Source organism: Schistocerca cancellata, chromosome 3 (assembly GCF_023864275.1).
Source record: "Schistocerca cancellata isolate TAMUIC-IGC-003103 chromosome 3, iqSchCanc2.1, whole genome shotgun sequence".
Classification (NCBI taxonomy): Eukaryota; Metazoa; Arthropoda; class Insecta; order Orthoptera; family Acrididae; genus Schistocerca; species Schistocerca cancellata.
Genome location: NC_064628.1, coordinates 491,075,584 through 491,095,145, shown reverse-complemented (window position 1 = coordinate 491,095,145; position 19,562 = coordinate 491,075,584). Strand labels below are relative to the sequence as shown.

Genomic DNA, 19,562 nt, shown 5'->3' with positions numbered 1-19,562 from the left:
GTGGTACTCAGAAGTGTTCCAAGGGTCGGCCTGGGAAGGTAGCTCAAATTTAAGGTGAGGTGAGACAGGCAGCCAAGAGTTGAAGTTAGGTAATCGGATGGCAACCCAAACTAGGGACCGCCCAATGACCGACCAACAATTTAACCAATTGTCTTCCGTCCGAGCAATAGCACAACGATGGAGAATATTAGCCGAGGACGAGAATACGAACAGCACTACGCCTCCAGAAATTGGCGTGTAAAAACAGCCAGGGGAACAATAACCACTCTAAGCAAATATGAACCAAACAACTTAAAGACTGTCGAACTACACGCTGTGCTGGACTGCAACAACATGACGAGGAAAAGGCAAGGCACACTGCCTACAAACTACGCTAACGACCAGAGCAGGTAACTGGAGCGTTAACGGCCATAGGGCAGAAAATACCGGTGGTGCACTTCACTGATAAGTAACAGTCAATTTAGTAATTAATCACAACGTAGGAAGACGGTTGCAAGATTTCGTAGACTCCAATACATACGATGCTGCTACACCGAGTGGCCAAGGGGGCAACAACCCACAAATTAATGAAGAGATGTCACAATAGTTGAGGTTTCATAACAGATTAACTGATCACTCATCTTTAGCGGCCAGGTTCAGTGGGCAACGAACTTGTCGCTCTCACAGTATACATACGATGCTGCTACACCGAGTGGCCAAGGGGGCAACACCCCACAAATGAATGAAGAGATGTCACAATAGTTGAGGTTTCATAACAGATTAACTGATCACTCATCTTTAGCGGCCAGGTTCAGTGGGCAACGAACTTGTCGCTCTCACAGTTAGTGCCTCACGGTCCGACAGTCCGTGCACACCGCCAGAGGCCCCGGTCTGGCCTCGCGCGACGGAGGTCTGCTTGATTCTCTGTCCCAACCGACTCATCAGCACACACACCACCATCCAGAAGTACTAACGGTCACACCAAAGATAGTACGACTGTATTAGTATCGATAAGCGCTGCTGCTGCTGCCACTCAAGGAGACAAGCCAGCAACTTGGTTACGCTAGTAAGTAAGAAAGAAACAAGACGCGAGCCTTACATGACTCAGTACTGTAGCTCACACAACTAACCCAGACAATGAGAGCAAACATCAAAAACAACATAAGTAACACTTAGACTCACCACACCACATTATAAATTTTTTTGTTTATTTATAGACGCAATCACATGTTTATGGCACAGTCATAACCATATTCAGATTCTAAAGGCGGCATACAATGAACACAGGTTCATGTGTTGTCTCTAAATTAACAAAAAAAATTTTACAAAAGAATCAATCGAGCACTACATAGACAAAATGTCGTTTTTTCGAACACAACATTACATTTGGCTGGTACCACCCACCCTACATCAAGTGACTCCAAACCAAACCTCTCACCAAAACGCAGTATTGTACATGGACGAACACTTCCCATCGCAACGTATTGTGTTGGAAAGCGAAACGACCATTTCCTGGCACAAAATTGTTAGAATCCCCTGAGCTCAAGGGATGTGATAGGTCAGAATGACTGAGGGGAGTGGTTTGGGAGAGAGGGATGACACGCTGAAGCATGCAGAGAAATACTGGAAAGTGTGTCATGGACTTTATTGCATCGAATTTATATAGCCGGCCTTTCGCTGATACCGGTGACGGCGCTGCGCAACTTGTGTTCTTGGGTCAGCGTCAACGTCATGCCAGAATCTGCTTCGTTGGCGTCCTATCACTGAGCCCTGCAGACGTAGCGCTGCTATACACGGCACGGCAAAGTGGCCGCAGTGTGTGCTGGCTGCTCCAGTAGCCCAAACACGGCTGACTGCTCCCTCAAGCGTAACCTGTGGATACCATGTAGAGCACCGAAGGGGAACAGCTGCCCGCTGTCGTTGTTGTGAGCCTTAGTAGCTCCGGCCGTCCGCCCGGGGCAGCTCGGTCAGTGACTGCAGACAGCTCTGCACCCGGGAGGCCGCGAGTTCGCGCCCGGCCCCGCCCCAGCGGACGGCACCTCGCAGTGCGCAGGACGATGCACGCAGAGAGTAGAGGCTAGCAGCCCTCAGTCCTCGTGCAGATGCAACTCCAAGGTGCGGCTAGCCCAGCCACAACGGTTCGTGGTAGTTTCAGCGGTCTGGTTGGCCATCACCAGAGGTCATCGGGTCTGGCTTAAACAGTCATCTTTCTCTCCAGTTCTAGATGTAGACTAATGGTGATACGACAACCTGATCTGAGCCTCAGGGCTCGTTTAATTATACGTCTTTCGCCTATGCCTCCGATGTGGTTCCTCTGGAGGTGACAAGTGGAGTGTTCTTTAATAATTACAATGTTAACTTTCCTCAAACTGTTTCCGACCCTACGCACAGGTCACTATGCGCTGCTGTAACTGCAACATCTGGGTTCTTCACAGCATGTCAGTGCCCTGTGCTGCCGTGATTACTTCACACTTGTATACGGTGTCCGCCGGGAAGAGCCTTCTCGCCTTCAAGAGGTGTCGTAAACCTGTTCCACAGAATCGATTGCTAATATCAACATCGCCCATGCCTGCCATGCGATGTGACAATCGGTCCGTTAGCTACTACCTTCCAGCAGAGTTGCGCAAATCCACACCTGTACTTATTCGGGGTGCTGCAACTAATCATTTCCGCCCCTGTGCAGCTTTCTTATGACGACAGTTGCCGCATCGTTCTGTAGCCGACCTTTCCTTAACGCTATGTACGAAATCAAACACAACATCGACGACAATGACGTTTCTTTCTTTCTTTCACTTGGGCCATGTCCCACGCTGACGCAGTGTCGGCATTGTTAGGAAAGGATTTGGCAAGGTTAGTGGAAAGGGGTGGCCGGATGCCCTTCCTGCCGCCACCCTGTACCCCCCGGGACGGAATTAGTGTACCTCTGCTGTCTGCGTCGAATAATTAATGGAACAGTGCGAGCGTGTTCAGATGTCTGCGAATCGTTTAACTGAGGCGGAACGTGGAGACCAGCCCGGTATTCACCTAGCGGGATGTGGAAAACCGCCAAAAACCACATCCAGGCTGGCCGGCACACCGACCGACGACGGTAATCCGCCGGGCGGATTCGATAAGGGGCCGGTGCGCCTACCCTCGTCCAGGAAGTAGCGCATTAGCGCTCTCGGCTGACCTGTCGGGTATCGACGACAATGACCTCTTCCATACTAATAATATCCGTTTCAGAAATATCGCTGCTATGAAATATAACCCGCGTCTTTGACACATGACGTCGCGAAAGGTGCAGCTCCACTTAGGAAGATGGAGTATGGTTTGACCTCCTTAAGCAATATGGCAAGTACGATGATAAGGGATACCAAATGAAATTTGTGACTAGACTGATACTTTTTGGTGCGGAGTAGGCAGCGTGATATCTTAGATGGAGAGTCGTCGAAAGAAGTAATTCGAGTGTGCCTCAGGGTAGTGTTTCGGAAGCCTTGCTGTTTACGTTGTCCCTCACCTAAAAGACAATATTAATAATAACCCCAGACTTCTGTCGATAATGAAATTACTTAGAAGTATTGCCTAGAAAATAATGCACAAATATTCATTCAAATCTCGATAAGGCTTCAAACTGGTGCAGAGACCGTTTGAGTTACTAAAAAGGAAGAGGAAACCTTCGATCAGGCTCTGAAGACCGCGTGATAGATGGCCGACGGCCGTGTTATCTCTTGTCATTTACATTTGTATGGAGCGACATGGGATCACCACACTGCACTCCCAGCTGCTGTCGAAGTTTCGGCCTTCGAGCCGCTACCTCTTAATGAAGTTGACATCAAGATGCTGAGTGCACCCTGGTGCAGTCCTCACACGAAGGAAAAAACCCTGGTAGTATCGAGAATCGAACCTGGGTCCCTCGCACAATGGTCCGTCGCGTTGACCGCTCGGATACGGAGGCAGGCCGGTATTAAAGTTAAATGCTTATTAATGCACAACTGTATACTTCGCAAATCGAAAAGACCTAGTATCTTGTGACTGTAATATCATTGAGTCACTAATGAAATCAATCAAATCCTACAAACCACTTGCATGCAACAATTTACTGGTATATGTAGTGGATGGTTGTAAAGGGTAAGTCGTAGATGGAAAGCGGCAGACTTCACTTCATTGCTAGGTTACTGGGAAAATGTAATCAGTCTAAAAAGGAGATAGCTTACACAATAGTTGTGAGGCCCTTCCAAGAATACTGCTCATGGGTGTGGGACCCGTACAAAATAAGATTATTAGGGTATAATGAACCATAGAATGAAGGGCAGCATGTATGGTCACAGGTTTGTTTGACCTATACAGTAGTGGCATCAGTCCTGGACACTTTGTTGAAATGTTCATTCATTTTAAGAACACGAGATGCAAGGAAGTTTTGGTATACTAAATTAATAAATTGTGTTTTTATCTTTTTGTTTATCATTTGTCCTACTAAACAGTTATCATGTTTAGAGAATGTATTGATATATTTTTTATTAAAATGAGTAAATGGACTTAATTTCAAAGGTTTAAAAACCTTCATTGTTTTGCCTGATTGTGCAGATGCTTGATATTTGATCTGTTCGGACAAATCAATCAATGGAAGTGTGTTATTATTGCTTCAGCCAGTGAGAAGCTTCTGATCATTCTTTTAACTTCAGTAGTGGCAATACATTGTTGTTGTTGTTGTTGTTGAAGTATAAGGTTTGTTTATTGTGAGCTGATTTGCGACGGGTGACAGATTGAAACTGGTGTCTCCTGCACCGGAACGTGCTGATTGGTCACCAGGTAAACGGAGTAAGGCAGTAAGCCTCCGTATGAAATTTGGGTGGAGCCACTACAAAGTGTGAGGAAAGTTTGCAACCGATTTGAAGAAACTGGGCCAATCAAAACTGTTCCAAGAACCAGCAGAAAACCAATACTGACTACTCAAAAGTGTCGTAGAACCTACCATCTATCTGCAAGATCGTTTACTTACCGCAAAAAACATAAATGATATCTTGAAAATTTCAGTCGTTGAAGTTTATGATCGAACCTCAGAAAGGAAAATGGTTTTTCAAGGGGGAAGCCTTATCTGAACAAAATACAGAGGCAGAAACATGTGCAAAGGGCATTCGCACACAGGGAAACGACGCCAGAAAATTGTGCTACAGTAATTTGGAATAATGAGACTAAGACCGGCACCTTTGGAAGCGATGGAGTTAAGTTCATTCGCCGTCGACCAGACGAAGAACTGCTGTCTCAGTGCATCACTGCCACTTTGAAGCATCCCATCAGTGTCATGGTTTGGATGCATGGTAACCCATAGCCCTGGACGTCTGGCAGTGTTACAAGGCAATATTACCGCAAAAAAAGAACCAATAGGAACCCTTAGTGTTGAAACTGCTGCCCTGTATCTGCGAGTTGTTTGAAACTAAAAACCACCAATGAATCTTTCAGCAAGACAGTGCGCCATGTCATGCTGCGAAACTCAATAAGAAATAGTTCAATGACCATCAATTTAGAGTGTTATCTTGACCTGGCAACATTCTCGACCTCAGTCCAATTAAGAACGTGTGATCAAAGCTTAAAGTAATGGTTTCGCGACGGCGTCCCAGAAACAAAGGGAACTCCTAGTGACCATCGTCAGTTCGTGGTTCAGAGTTAGCAAACCAGAGGGTCTTAGACATTTGATGGACTCGATGCCACGCAGACTCGAGGCAATGATTTAATTAAAAGGTTATCCCACAAAATGCTAAGAAACATGGCAACCGCCGGTGTAACGACCGTGGGGAGGAAGGACAGAGGGACGATTTCAGCTTAACCACGGGCTTAGCGGAGTTCCCAAGGCGGCATGTTATTTGTAAGCAGTGATGAACAATTTCACATTCTCACAAATATTTTGTATTAAAATACGTAATATGCTTTCAATATGACATTGTTCAAAATACAGTAATCGTTACTGAGAACACCATTAGGAGGCTTTCTCAAAGTCTACGGATGCTACGTAGTTTTATTGGTACAACAACATAGCTTAGGAACTAGCCATGCAACGTGCTGTTCGTTCTTAGAATGTTTAAAACTAAAAAATTAGTTTTACAATAAGTGCTATGACACAGTTTGCCGAGCACGTTCTTGAATTTTATTTCTGCGGCGTGTTCCGAGGTGTAAACATCATAAGGGGTTGTGACACTAAAAATACACTGAACCTTTGTTTATTAGGCTTTCAAAGTTGTCTGTTGTGCCGAGTGTCCTGTACAACAGCTAGGTGAAAGAGAAGGTCAATATATCTGAAGCAATGTAACTATGCTCGCTAAATTCATCGTCATAGTGGATAGGCCTAGAGATAAATGGTTATTTCAAATCTCTGTCTTGTTACCAACACATAATCTTAAAATCCTGTTTGGCATTACACTCAATACTTCGTATAAAAAACGTTTTTTATATCCACTGGTCTTCCATTTCGCCGAACACTATCTTCATGTCTGCATTACATCGACCAGTTATTGCGCTATGGCTCCATGTTTCGTACATACTTTTCATATAAATCACATGGTTTGGTGTCTCGTTTACCTTCTTGTTGGTGCACCCGAAAGCAGTACTCAGAACTGCTGTGGAGATCAGAATGCAGCGTACAAAGTTCGACAACATATTAATCAAATGGATTTCAGTTGCTCCTGTGAACATGGCAAAGCCTAAATTTGACTGTAAGTAACCTTATAATTTAATAATTATTAGAAATTCCGCCAACTATAGCGAACTCGACTACTATGATTAATTTACCAAATTAGTATTTGGCATCAGTATTGTACAATAGTAAACGAAATGATGAATTAATTATTGTGTCGTAGACAATGAAACTAAACTTTTAATTCAGATATTGTTATTACCTGATCAGTAAACTGTAAGTCATTGATTAGATTTCTACCAACCGTTCCACAACGAAGAGATAATTGTAAATATACTTTTCTGCTTGGGCTAAATGTTCATTAGTGTGAAACATTTAACAAAAATGAAAGTTAAGTCAGCAGACAACAATCTGCCATTGCTAGTGGAACGACAACACAGGTTATTTCGACGTCGGTTTTGTCTTAACGAATGTGGGATTAGTCATTCGATAGAAGTGATAGTTTGTACCGCAACGGCGTGTGGTGCTATTGTGCCAACCAAGCAGGCGCTGCCATTTCCTATAAGCCTGCAATATAAATTGCTAAAATGATGTGAGATATTTTGGTACGTTATGATTAATTCAGTAAGTAATAGATATCTTCCAACTTTTGGAACACAAGCGTGAAATTAAATATGTGTTGGTTTCACTCACAAACATTGAAATACGTAACGCTACTTGAATGGCAAGAAAAAGTATTTTTATTTGATGCAAAAGTCATTTTTTACGCTCTAGCCCGTAAGGGGGCAATAATATCTAGAATAACCTACATGTCACTATGAAGGTAGACGCAATTGTAGAAACGGAGTAGCAATATTATGCTGTGATTACTCTATTTGGTATGTTGAGACTGAAGTTGGTTCAAAATGGTTCAAATGGCTCTGAGCACTATGGGACTTAACATCTATGGTCATCAGTCCCCTAGAACTTAGAACTACTTAAACCTAACTAACCTAAGGACATCACACAACACCCAGTCATCACGAGGCAGTGAAAATCCCTGGAATCGACACCGGGAATCCGGGCGCGGGAAGCGAGAACGCTACCGCACGACCACGAGCTGCGGACTGAGACTGAAGTGGATATCTTGGAAAACTAACTAAGAAATACTGAATCGAACTAAGGCGAACATGAATTTATGGAGCATCTTGTCCAACAGGAGGGACTGATTGGTAGAACTCATCATAAAGGATTCGTCATTTTGCTACGAGGGCGGTTTAGAAAGTAGCACGGTGCTACATTATATTTGTGTGCGAAGCGCCGCCAATGCTCTCTGATTCAGTAAACCTCTAGATGTGAAGGCGCGAATATTGTTCTTTCGCGCATTTGCTTGTTGTTGTTGCTGTTGTTGTTGTGGTCTTCAGTCCTGAGACTGGTTTGATGCAGCTCTCCATGCTACTCTATCCTGTGCAAGCTTCTTCATCTCCCAGTACCTACTGCAACCTACATCCTTCTGAATCTGGTTAGTGTATTCATCTCTTGGTCTCCCTCTACGATTTTTACCCTCCACGCTGCCCTCCAATACTAAACTGATGAGCCCTTGATGCCTCAGAACATGTTATACCAACCGATCCCTTCTTCTACTCAAGTTGTGCCACAAATTCCTCTTCTCCCAGATTTTTCGTACCTCCTCATTAGTTATGTGACCTACCCATTTAATCTTCAGCATTCTTCTGTAGCACTACATTTCGAAAGCTTTAAAGTCTCTTCTTGTCTAAACTATTTATCGTCCATGTTTCACTTCCATACATGGCTACACTCCACACAAAAACTTTCAGAAACGACTTCCTGACACTTAAATCTATACTTGATGTTCACAAATTTCTCTTCTTCAGAAACGCTTTCCTTGCCATTGCCAGTCTACATTTTATATCCTCTCTACTTCGACCATCATCAGTTATTTTGCTCCCCAAATAGAAAAACTCCTTCACTACTTTAAGTGTCTCATTTCCTAATCTTACTCCCTCGGCATCACCCGACTTAATTCGACTACATTCCATTATCCTCGTTTTGCTTTTGTTGACGTTCATCTTATATCCTCCTTTCAAGACACTGTCCATTCCGTTCAACTGCTGTTCCAAGTGCTTTGCTGTCTCTGACAGAATTACAATGTCATCGACGAACCTCAAAGTTTTTATTTCTTCTCCATGGGTTTTAATTCCTACTCCTAAGTTTTCGTTTGTTTCCTTTACTGCTTGCTCAATATACAGATTGATTAATATCGGGGAGAGGCTACAACCCTGTCTCACTGCCTTCCCAATCACTGCTTCCCTTTCATGTACCTCGACTCTTATAACTGCCATTTGGTTTCTGTACAAATTGTAAATAGCCTTTCGCTCCCTGTATTTTATCCCTGCCACCTTCAGAATTTGAAAGAGAGATTTCCAGTCAACATTGTCAAAAGCTTTCTCTGATTCTACAAATGCTAGAAATTTAGGTTTGCCTTTCCTTAATCTATTTTCTAAGATAAGTCTTAGGGTCGGTATTGGCTCACGTGTTCCAGTATTTCTAGGGAATCAAAACTGATTTTCCCCAAAGGTCGGCTTCTACCAGTTGTTCCATTCGTCTGTAAAGAATTCGTGTTAGTATTTTGCAGCCGTGACTTATTAAACTGATAGTACGGTAATTTTCACATCTGTCAACACCTGCTTTCTTTGGGATTGGAATTAACATATTCTTCTTGAATTCCGAGGGTATTTCGCCTGTCTCATACATTTTGCCCACCAGATGGTAGAGTTTTGTCAGGGCTGGCTTTCCAAAGGCTTTCAGTAGTTGTCTACTCCCGGGGCCTTTTTTCGACTTAGGTGATCTGTTAAACTGCCGGCCTGAGTGGCCGAGCGGTTAAAGGCGCTACAGTCTGGAACCGCACGACCGCTACGGTCGCAGGTTCGAATCCTGCCTTGGGCATGGATGTGTGTGATGTCCTTAGGGTAGTTAGGTTTAAGTAGTTCTAAGTTCTAGGGCACTGATGACCTCAGAAGTTGAGTCCCATAGTGCTCAGAGCCATTTGAACCATTTGAACCATTGTCAAACTCTTCACGCAGTATCATATCTCCCATTTCATATTCATCTACGTCCTCTTCCATTTCCATGCCGGCCGGAGTGGTCGTGCGGTTCTAGGCACTACAGTCTGGAAACGCGAGACCGCTAAGTTCGGAGGTTCGAATCCTTCCTCGGGCATGCATGTGTGTGTTATCCTTAGGTTCGTTAGGTTTAAGTAGTTCTAAGTTCTAGGGCACTGATGACCTCAGAAGTTGAGTCCCATAGTGCTCAGAGCCATTTGAACCATTTCCATAACACTGTCCTCAAGTACATTGCCTTTGTATAGACCCTCTATATTCTCCTTCCACCTTTCTGCTTTCCCTTCTTTGCTTAGAACTGGGTTTCCATCTGAGCTCGTGATATTCATACTAGTGGTTCTCTTTTCTCCAAAGGTCTCTTTAATTTTCCTGTAGGCAGTATCTATCTTACCCCTAGAGAGATAAGCCTCAACATCCTTACATTTGTCATCTAGCCATCCCTGCTTAGCCATTTTGCGCTTCCTGTCGATCTCATTTTTGAGACGTTTGTATTCCTTTTTGCTGGTTTCATTTACTGCATTTTTATATTTTCTCCTTTCATAAATTTATTCAATATTTCTTCTGTTACCCAAGGAGTTCTACTGGCCCTCGTCTTTTTACCTGCTTGATCCTCTGCTGCCTTCACTACTTCATCCCTCAAAGCGACCCATTCTTCTTCTACTGTATTTCTTTCCCCCATTCCTGTCAATTGTTCCCTTATGCTCTCCCTGAAGCTCTGTACAACCTCTTGTTTAGTCAGTTTATCCAGGTCCCACCTCCTTAATTTCTCACCTTTTTGCAGTTTCTTCAGTTTTAATCTACAGTTCATAACAAACAGTTTGTGGTCAGAGTCCACATCTGCTCCTGGATATGTCTTACAATTTAAAACCTGGTTCCTAAATCTCTGTCTTACCATTATATAATCTATCTGATACCTTCTAGTATCTCCAGGCTTCTTCCATGTATACAACCTTCTTTCATGATTCTTGAACCAAGTGTTAGCTAAGATTCAGTTATGCTCTGTGCAAAATTCTACCAGGTGGCTTCCTCTTTCATTTCTTACCCCCAATCCATATTCACCTACTACGTTTCCTTCTCTTCATTTGCCTACTATAAAATTCCAGTCACTCATGACTATTAAATTTTCGTTTCTCTTCACTATCTGAATAATTTCTTTTATCTCATCATACATTTCATCAATTTATTCGTCATCTGCAGAGCTAGTTGGCATATAAACTTGTACTACTGTAGTAGGTGCGGTCTTCGTGTCTATTTTGGCCACAATAATGCGTTCACTATGCTGTTTGTAGTAGCTTACCCGCACTCCTTTTTTTTTTATTCATTATTAAACCTACTCCTGCATAACCCCTATTTCATTTTGTATTTATAACCAAAAGTCTTGTTCCTCCTGCCACCGAACTTCACTAATTCCCACTATATCTAACTTTAACCTATCCATTTCCCTTTTTAAATTTTCTAACCTACCTGCCGATCCGAAAAATGCCCGGTTTCTTTCTCCTGATAACGACGTCCTCTTGAGTAGTCCCCGGAGATCCGAATGGGGGACTATTTTACCTCCGGAATATTTTACCCAAGAGGACGCCATCATCGTTTAACCATACAGTAAATCTGCATGCCCTCGGGAAGAATTACGACTGTAGTTTCCCCCTGCTTTCAGCCGTTCGCAGTACCATCACAGCAAGGTGTTTTGTTAAGTTTTACAAGGCCAGATCAGTCAATCATCTAGACTGTTGCCCCTGCAACTACTGAAAAGGCTGCTGCCCCTCTTCAGGAACCACGCGTTTGTCTGGCCTCTCAACAGATACCCTTCCGTTGTAGTTGCACATTCGGTACTGCTACCTCTATCGTTGAGGCACGCAAGCCTCCCCACCAGCGATAAGGTCCATGGTTCATGGGTGTTGGGGGTTGCTTGTTATAGCTTTAAAACACAAACGCTATAATAAAAAAAAGTGACGTGCAACCAGTAATATGATTTCTTTCGGCGCAAAACGTTTCACCAGCAGTTATTCATCGTCATATGTCTAGTGTATACGGTCCAAACGTTATGAGTGAATGTGTTGCACAGCAATGAGTATAATATTTTGAAAGAGGTAGAACAGATATTTACAATGAAGAAATAAGTGGTGTGCTGTTGTGAGTAATGATCTTATCAAGAAAATTGACGACAAATTTCATGAAAATCGAAACCTCACCAACTCTAAACTTTCTGAGCATTCCTGCAAATTTCAAGTAGGGTTTTATATGATGTTCCCACAAACAGTTATCGAAAATTCTGTGATCAGTCGGTACCAAAATTGCTCGCAGAGGTACACAAAACTGAATGAATGGGCTCTGCCTTAGGCTTCCTCTCACGCTACCATTCGAAAGGAGAAGGTTGTTTGAAGAGAGGTGGGACTGGTGACGAAACTTAGGTGACTTTCGTGGACTCCGAAATGAAACAACAGTCGATGACTTGGGGCCATACCAATTCTCCATGAAAGCCGAAAAAAGTCCGCCAAACTTTCTATTGAAGTACGTTACGGCACGGGGTTTTGGGATGCCGATGGAGTTTCGTTGGTTTATTTTCTAGAGTGTAGACGATCACTTCAGATGTCTATCGTGAAACTTTGAAGAAACTTAATCGAGGCATTCCAAAACAAACGTCGCGGTATGCTGACATCCAGTGTTGTGTTACTGCATGACAACGCTCGTCCTCAGAGTGCCCAAAAAACGGTTGAGATTTTGAAGCAATTGAAATGGGACATGACGTCAAGTGATTTTCATCTGTTGACTCACATGAAGAAGTTGCTTGCGTCGCACCACTGGGAGAATGACTACGCACTTCAAAATGTTGTGAAAGGTTGGCCACACGTCGAAGTGCCAGAATTTTATGAAGAGGGAACCTGTAAATTAGTGAAACGCTTATAGTACTCCTTTTTCCTTTCCATCACCTTTTCCTTTTGTTACTGTGAAGTATAAAAAAAAATGATCGTACTGCATTGCTGGGCCGGAGGTCCCATTCGTGTTCTTCCGCCAAGTGCAAGTCTTATTTCAGTCGGCGCCACATTGGGCGACTTGCGGCCGATGATGAGGACAACATAACACCCAGTCCCTGAGCGGAGAAAATCTCGGACCCGGACGGGAATCGAACCTGGACCCAGTGCATGGGAGGCAAGCACGTTACTAACCAGCTATGTAGGTGGACAGTGGAAAGTCAAATGTAAACTATAAAGTGAAACTGTGTTCTGGCAAGAGACTGGAACCAGTTTTCAATAACATACAATTTACGCAGCCCGCAAACAATGCACAGAGATCATATAACAACGAATCACGAGTAGCAGCGCTGTGTGCTATATGGAAAATGGAGATGTGTTACTATTTCTTGATCTCGGTTTGTAGAAGAGAGAGGAAGCGATATACTAGAAACTTTTAGTGAGAGTAACGAACGTGAATAGGCCTGCTGTCACTTGATCCGCCATAATCATCGACTGTTGCTCAGAGAGGTACATAAAATTTTCTCGAATAACTGTACTAATTAGGAGTTGTTCGGGAACATTTGTATGATTTTAACTGAATATGTCTGCATATTATGTAGCGTAGGTTTCACGCATTGTCTTTAACTTATTCGATCTTTTATCTTTCATGTGCTGCATCCGACGTTCTTATAAGACGAGGGGATGTGTGCAGCATGGTTGGTCAGTGCGAACCTGAACTGCGATCAACGCCCGCTCGGGTAAATATTTCTTTAACTTGAATTCCCATATTAAATACACTACGACAGATACCCTCTTAACCTCCCTGCAGTGAGCCATCCTAGCAGACAGACAGACACCCCTCCACCTATGATCACGAAAGACTACAGGTTTCTTGGAGGTGCTCATAATAACGCACTGTAAGCAATGTATTTCAGATTCAACGCAGAACAGCTATTCTAGAGCGACTTAAGCTTACATGCTCATAACTTGTCAGAGTCATTGCTAACAGAAAATATTATTTGCTTGCGAAAATAAAGACTAAAAGTAAACTTAGGGCATTGAAGCTTGATATCTTAGGTCTGCAGTAAAATTAATAATAATTGTGAATACAATTTAGGTACGCTAGATGGTGACTATGTTGAAAAATAGCGAACGCTGTAGCATCAAGATGAATATAAAAATTTTTTTGCGTGGAAGGTATTTATTTACAGCCAAATGGGGGTTACTTTTCGAATTACCCTCGTAACAGAGGTTAGTTAAACTGTAGTAGGAAACCAAAAGTTCACACAGTACGCGAGTTCAGATGGAATGAGTACATAAAAGTAATTGTAAGGAAGTCAGATGCCTGTCTTGGATTCATTTGAAGGTTGTAAGGAAATTTAGTTCATCTACGAAAGGTGTGGCTTACAAAACACTTGTAATATCAATAACTCAGCACTGTATAACCGTGTGAGGCATTTAAAAGGTATAATTAATTGAAGAGATAGAGTGCATCCAACGAAGAGCGGCACGTTTCTTCAGGGGATTGTTTAGCAAGAGCGGGAGATCGGTAGATGCTACAATAGAGGTGTTGTATTTCTCTGAGTGATTTTCTGTTGAAATGCCAACAGTACACATCATCCCAGATATGGCTTGCGAAATGATCACGACAACAAAATCAGGAAAATTTGAGCCCAAACGCAGTTCTCAGCAACCTTCAGGAATAGAACAGAGAAGGGGGTAATTGATAGCGGTACCAGAAGTAAGTTCCAACACACATCGTAAGATAACGTTGTGCGGGAAGTGAACCAAAGACTGTTGTTTATTGGCAGAACACTTGCAACAGGTCTGCTAAAGGGACTGCTTACACTGCGCTTGTCCGTCCTCTCTTCTGAAGTAGTGCTACGAGGTGTGGGATCTTTACTAGATACGACTGAAGGAGGTCATCTACGAAGTTCAAAGGAGGACAGCTCATTTTGCGTTATAGCGAAATATGGGCAGAGTGCCATGGGTATGATAAGCGCATTGGGGTGGCAATCATTAAATCAAACGCGTTTTTCCTTTCGGCAGGAGCTTCTGATCAAATTTAAAGCATCTACTCCACCCTCGAATGCGAAAATATTTTTTCTGCGCCCATCGAGATAGGGAGAAATAAATATCATAATAAAATAAGAGAAATCAGAGCTCGTAAGGAAACTTTTAAGTGTTCACTTTTCCCACGCACTGTTAGAGAATGGAAAGGTGGAGAAATAACTTGAAGGTGGTTCGATTAACCCCCTGACAGGCACTTAATTATGAATTGCAGTGTAGTCATGTAGATGCTATCCATAGGATAGGTTAGCGTGCATACTTGAGTCAGACCTCTCCTCGGACTGAAGCCCACAACATTACCAATAATTCACAATTGGGTTATCAAATGAAGAATTTACGCTCATTGATTCGGTGAACGATTAAATCGATTTCACCTTAGCCGATGTTTACCGCGACAGGACTTGATAAAAAGTCGCAACATCAGCTATCAAACTTAGATGTGTACCATTTTATTGGACACTAGGAAAACAGTTTATTAAATTAAACTCGTAACCACTAGTGTGAAGTCGAAACTGTTATCCTGCTACTTTACACGTCCAATGGTACGTTTATAACGTTCACGAAGGAGCTTTGACGACTGTGTGGAGCTGAATGTTGAGCAGTGTTGTTATTTTCGCATTGGAATGGAAGCTAAAGTAACCTAGTCCTTAATTTAACACATAAGCTTTTCCACTTATTGCTTACTACATTGTACAAAATGCAAACGACGTGCAAATGTCAACATTAAAGTCTCGAAAAACTGACTATGTAACTATAAATACAACATACAGTGAAAAAACACATGTGCATTACCTATTTCCCAATCCTTTTAGATACCTGCCTACTAGTCAGTCATTCAGAAGCCTAGCGTTTTCTTCTCGTGTTGGACATGCAACTGTGGCGAAACTAGCGGGAGAGGCAACTAAAGTTTCATGAATTTCCAACCACTGAAAATAGGTACCCTTCCATAGATCCATAGCCAAGAGTTCTTCAGCAGCGCCATATTATGGTGTATATACAGCCATAAACATTCGCTACCTCTTCAAAACTGTCGTCAATTTTTTGATTTGATCCATTAGAAATGGTTTGTGGAAGCCACCACTGTGAAAACATTGGATTTCTATCGAAATAACTTTTCTTCTGCCAGTCATGATTTCCTTTTATTTATATATTGCACCACGCGTTTCTGGAAATGATTCCCATCTTCAAGTGCGTTAGTATACAGGGATAACAGTGTACAGGCATCGAACACAGAGAAAAATGCACTTGAAAATGGGAATCATTTCCCGAAATGTGTCCCACAAAATATAAATAAAAGATTATCTTGACTACTAGGAGAGAAGCTAAGAAATAAACCAATTGAAGGCAACTTTAATGGTTCACGTTTCGACAATGCAGACCTCGCTAGTATTTCACTCCCAAACTTCCGACATCCATACTCGATACTAGCTGAGAAACCTCAAGCAGGGATTGACATAATCTTATCGCTGCTCAGTTATTAACAAGGGGACCATACGAGCTTCCCCTCGCCGATTTGATTCACAATGATAAGGTATGTACGGCTCGACCAGGACTTCCACGTATGCGAACAGGAAGAGGCAACTCTCAATTGTTTTCGAGAGAACCGAGTTTGAAAAGTTTAGGTTTGCTGTTCCTGGTATTCGAGGATTCAGCTACCGAGCGAGTAAGAGTGTCAGAACTACGAGGTCTGTTGATCGAATCTCGCTGCCTATAAACATTTCTCATTCCAACGTAATTATAACAAAAGATATGCCATGAAATCGTGTGATAATTGAGAACCCTTTGTGAACGTAGACCAGTGTTGTTTTTCGATAGACACATTGTAGGAAAATAAACATGCAAAAATTCGATGTCCATTACAAGCGTTGTATGTCGAAATAATTGTTCTCTACGTTTTCTACGATCAGTATCATACTAACCCGTGCAGTGCTCCATAGGTTACAGATTATACTTGTCACAAATGTAGATACAATAATGTAAAAATAATGCCTATACTGATTTGATTCAATGTTCTTGTGTGTTCTTTTTAGAGCTCCGTGCTTCCATCGGTAAATACGGAACGCTTATACTAGGATCACTTGATTGTCCGTCCGTCTGTCTGTCTGTAAGTGTGTTAAAAACCCTTTTTCTCAGGAAGAGGTTGACATATCAAGTTGAAATTTACGTTACATATTGAGGTCAATGGTTCCTTGGCGATGTAAAACATTGAAACTTCTACGTCAGTGCAAACAGAAGAAATACTCTCAAAATCACTCATCAAAACCTATAGGGTAATACTCGTTGGCCTAGAGTCAATAAGAAGGAATGAATCACCGGTTAACCAAAGGAAATCTCCGAAAACTGTAAATTTGTAACTATATCACATAATTTTTTGTCGTTTCTTATCTGACTCTGTCTGTCCGTCCGTATGGTAGGACTCCTTTTCTCAGCAAGCGGTAGACGTATCACACTGAAATTTATGTCAAATACTACGGTCTATAGGCGCTTAGTGGTATGCTAAACGTTAACTTCTAGGGCAATGTAACCGACAGGTACGGCAATTTTGTGTCACATGTTTCGATACTCGCAAACTCACTCATCAAAACCTATAGTGTCCCATTGGCCCAGAATCACGAAATTTGGCGAAAAGGAAAGTTTCACAATACCACCAAGAGAAAAACAGAAAACTGTATTTTTTATTATATTGTCTCCTAGAACTACTTAAACCTAACTAACCTAAGGACATCACACAACACCCAGTCATCACGAGGAAGAGAAAAATCCCTGACCCCGCCGGGAATCGAACCCGGGAACCCGGGCGCGGGAATATGTGTTGAGGTTCCAGAGCGATACTTATACAGGCTGCTATGGGAATGCTGTTTACACTTTTCGGCAATACACTTGTCGTTTATAGCAGCTCCAACATTAACAGTAGCAATACCCATGCATTTTCCATAACCAGTAATATCAGAGGGGTGGGGGGTACTCTGTACCCACTGCCAAAAAAAGAAAACGAATCCTAAATGTGTTAATCTTTTATTAACAACATACTTTATAGTTTCTGATGTATAAGTAGAGTAGAAAACCTGAAAATATACTTTAGTACACTCTCGGCAATACCAACGCATTTCCCGTAATGTTTAAACTGAGTGGAGGGGTACTCTTGACTAGCACAAAAATTAAAAAAAAAAATACAAATTTCGTTAATTGTCATTGATTTTCATTCGTTTCACGGTTATGAAGATACGTAAGAAGCATACTGAACGTGAAAATACGAATTGGCATTTGTTGCGAAGTCAAATTCACTACCAAGACCTAAATTTTTAAGCTAAGTTTTACTGGAAAACTTGAAACAGTTATGGAATCTAAGAAATCATCAAAATAATATTTCTTTTTCAAAATTATGAAGTATAAAGTGCCAGAATAAATAACGTTAGTTACAGAAGGTGGGTACAAAGAACCCCTTCCCCCTCTATGGTATTGCGGTAGTTAACTAGCCATAATGAGCACGCAGAAGCTAAGAAGCACGGAGGTATGCTCCGTACGCTTTCTCTGGCTGTGGCTGTGGTGGTGGGGGCTCTGGAGGGAGCGCCCAGTCGCCCTCCCCACTACACGGGAGGCGGTGCCAGCGCTCGTCCCGACAGGTGGCGCCGCCGAGCGGCGGGCGCTGCAAGCTGCGCCGGTGGCTTGAGTGGGGGCGTCCGAGCGCGCCGCTGCGCATCTGCCGGCACCGCACGCGCCGTGGCGGCCGGCGTGTGGGCGGCGGGAAGGGGGCCGCGGCAGAGGCGAGGCGCGCGAAAAAATTCCCGCCGCCGGCCGCGGCCGTGGCGGAGGCGGAGGCGGAGCTCGGCACACGGGGCCGGCTCGTGACACACGGCGCTCAGAGCGCAGCGGCGCGCGGGTCGGCGCCGCACATGGACGCTGGGGGCGACGCGACGGCCGCCGCCGCCGCCGCAGCCGCCACCGCCGGCCGCTGGTGGGGGGCGGCGCCCCAGGCCTCCGCAGACGTGGTGAGTCAGGCGCGCGGGGGTGTGTCGCCGGCTGGCCGCGCCGTCGCCGCCGCCGCCGCCGCCGCCTTCGCCTCCGCAACTGCGCAGGGCGACTCAATAATTTGCTTCCAATAGTACCTCCGGTGTATCGTCGTCAGTGATTTATCGCGTTTAGCTCCGCAGTGCCTTTGATATAAAGGGTGTTCGAAATGTCACAGGTCTAAAACTAGGCGGATACCACGATTCCGAAGCACTAATTCGCCGCACTAGAACCGCCGGAAGGGTGCGACGCTGGTCAGACTTGAATCCGAAGTCCTATGCTTATGAGGGTGCGTCAGATCTTCGGTCCACAGTGTAAAACTCTATTTGTGGTTCGTATTCACGAAGAATCAAGGACGTAGCAATGCAGGGAGATAAATAATTTGCTTCCAATAGTGCTGTGGGTGTAGACTCGTGAGTGATATACCGTTGTTAGCGACGCATTCTTCTCAGTGTCTTTTTGCACAAGTTGCCCGAAAAGTTCCGCTATAGAAACATTGAATACGCGATTGTGAAACACTAATTTCTTCACATGGGCCCCCGAAAGGGAGCGACGCTGCTGAGGATGGGTTAAATCTCCGGTGCACAGAGTAACCTTATCAGTGATGTCTCGCTTTTTGCGAAGCATTCCTCTCAGGGTTTCTACAGGATGTCCTAAAAATTCCACTTCACAAACTGATCCGAGTACACGATTCCGAAACTATGTACCTGTGCCTCTGGAAGGGTGCGACGCTGGTTGCACTTGACTCCGATGGACTTTCCTCCAGGGGACGCGTTACATCGGTGCCCAGTGTAGCCGTCAGCGATTTCTCGCTTTTAGGAAAGT

General features: G+C 43.6%; 1 protein-coding gene across 1 annotated transcript in view; it reads left to right on the top strand.

The window, feature by feature from the left end:
• The first annotated feature begins 18,646 nt into the window (after positions 1-18,646).
• Positions 18,647-19,562, top strand: part of LOC126176377 (zygotic gap protein knirps-like) — a 394,505-nt gene continuing 393,589 nt past the window's right edge. Inside the window, exon 1 of the mRNA XM_049923534.1 lies at positions 18,647-18,718. The gene's annotated coding sequence lies outside the window, so the exon portion shown is untranslated. The remainder of the gene's footprint in view (positions 18,719-19,562) is intronic.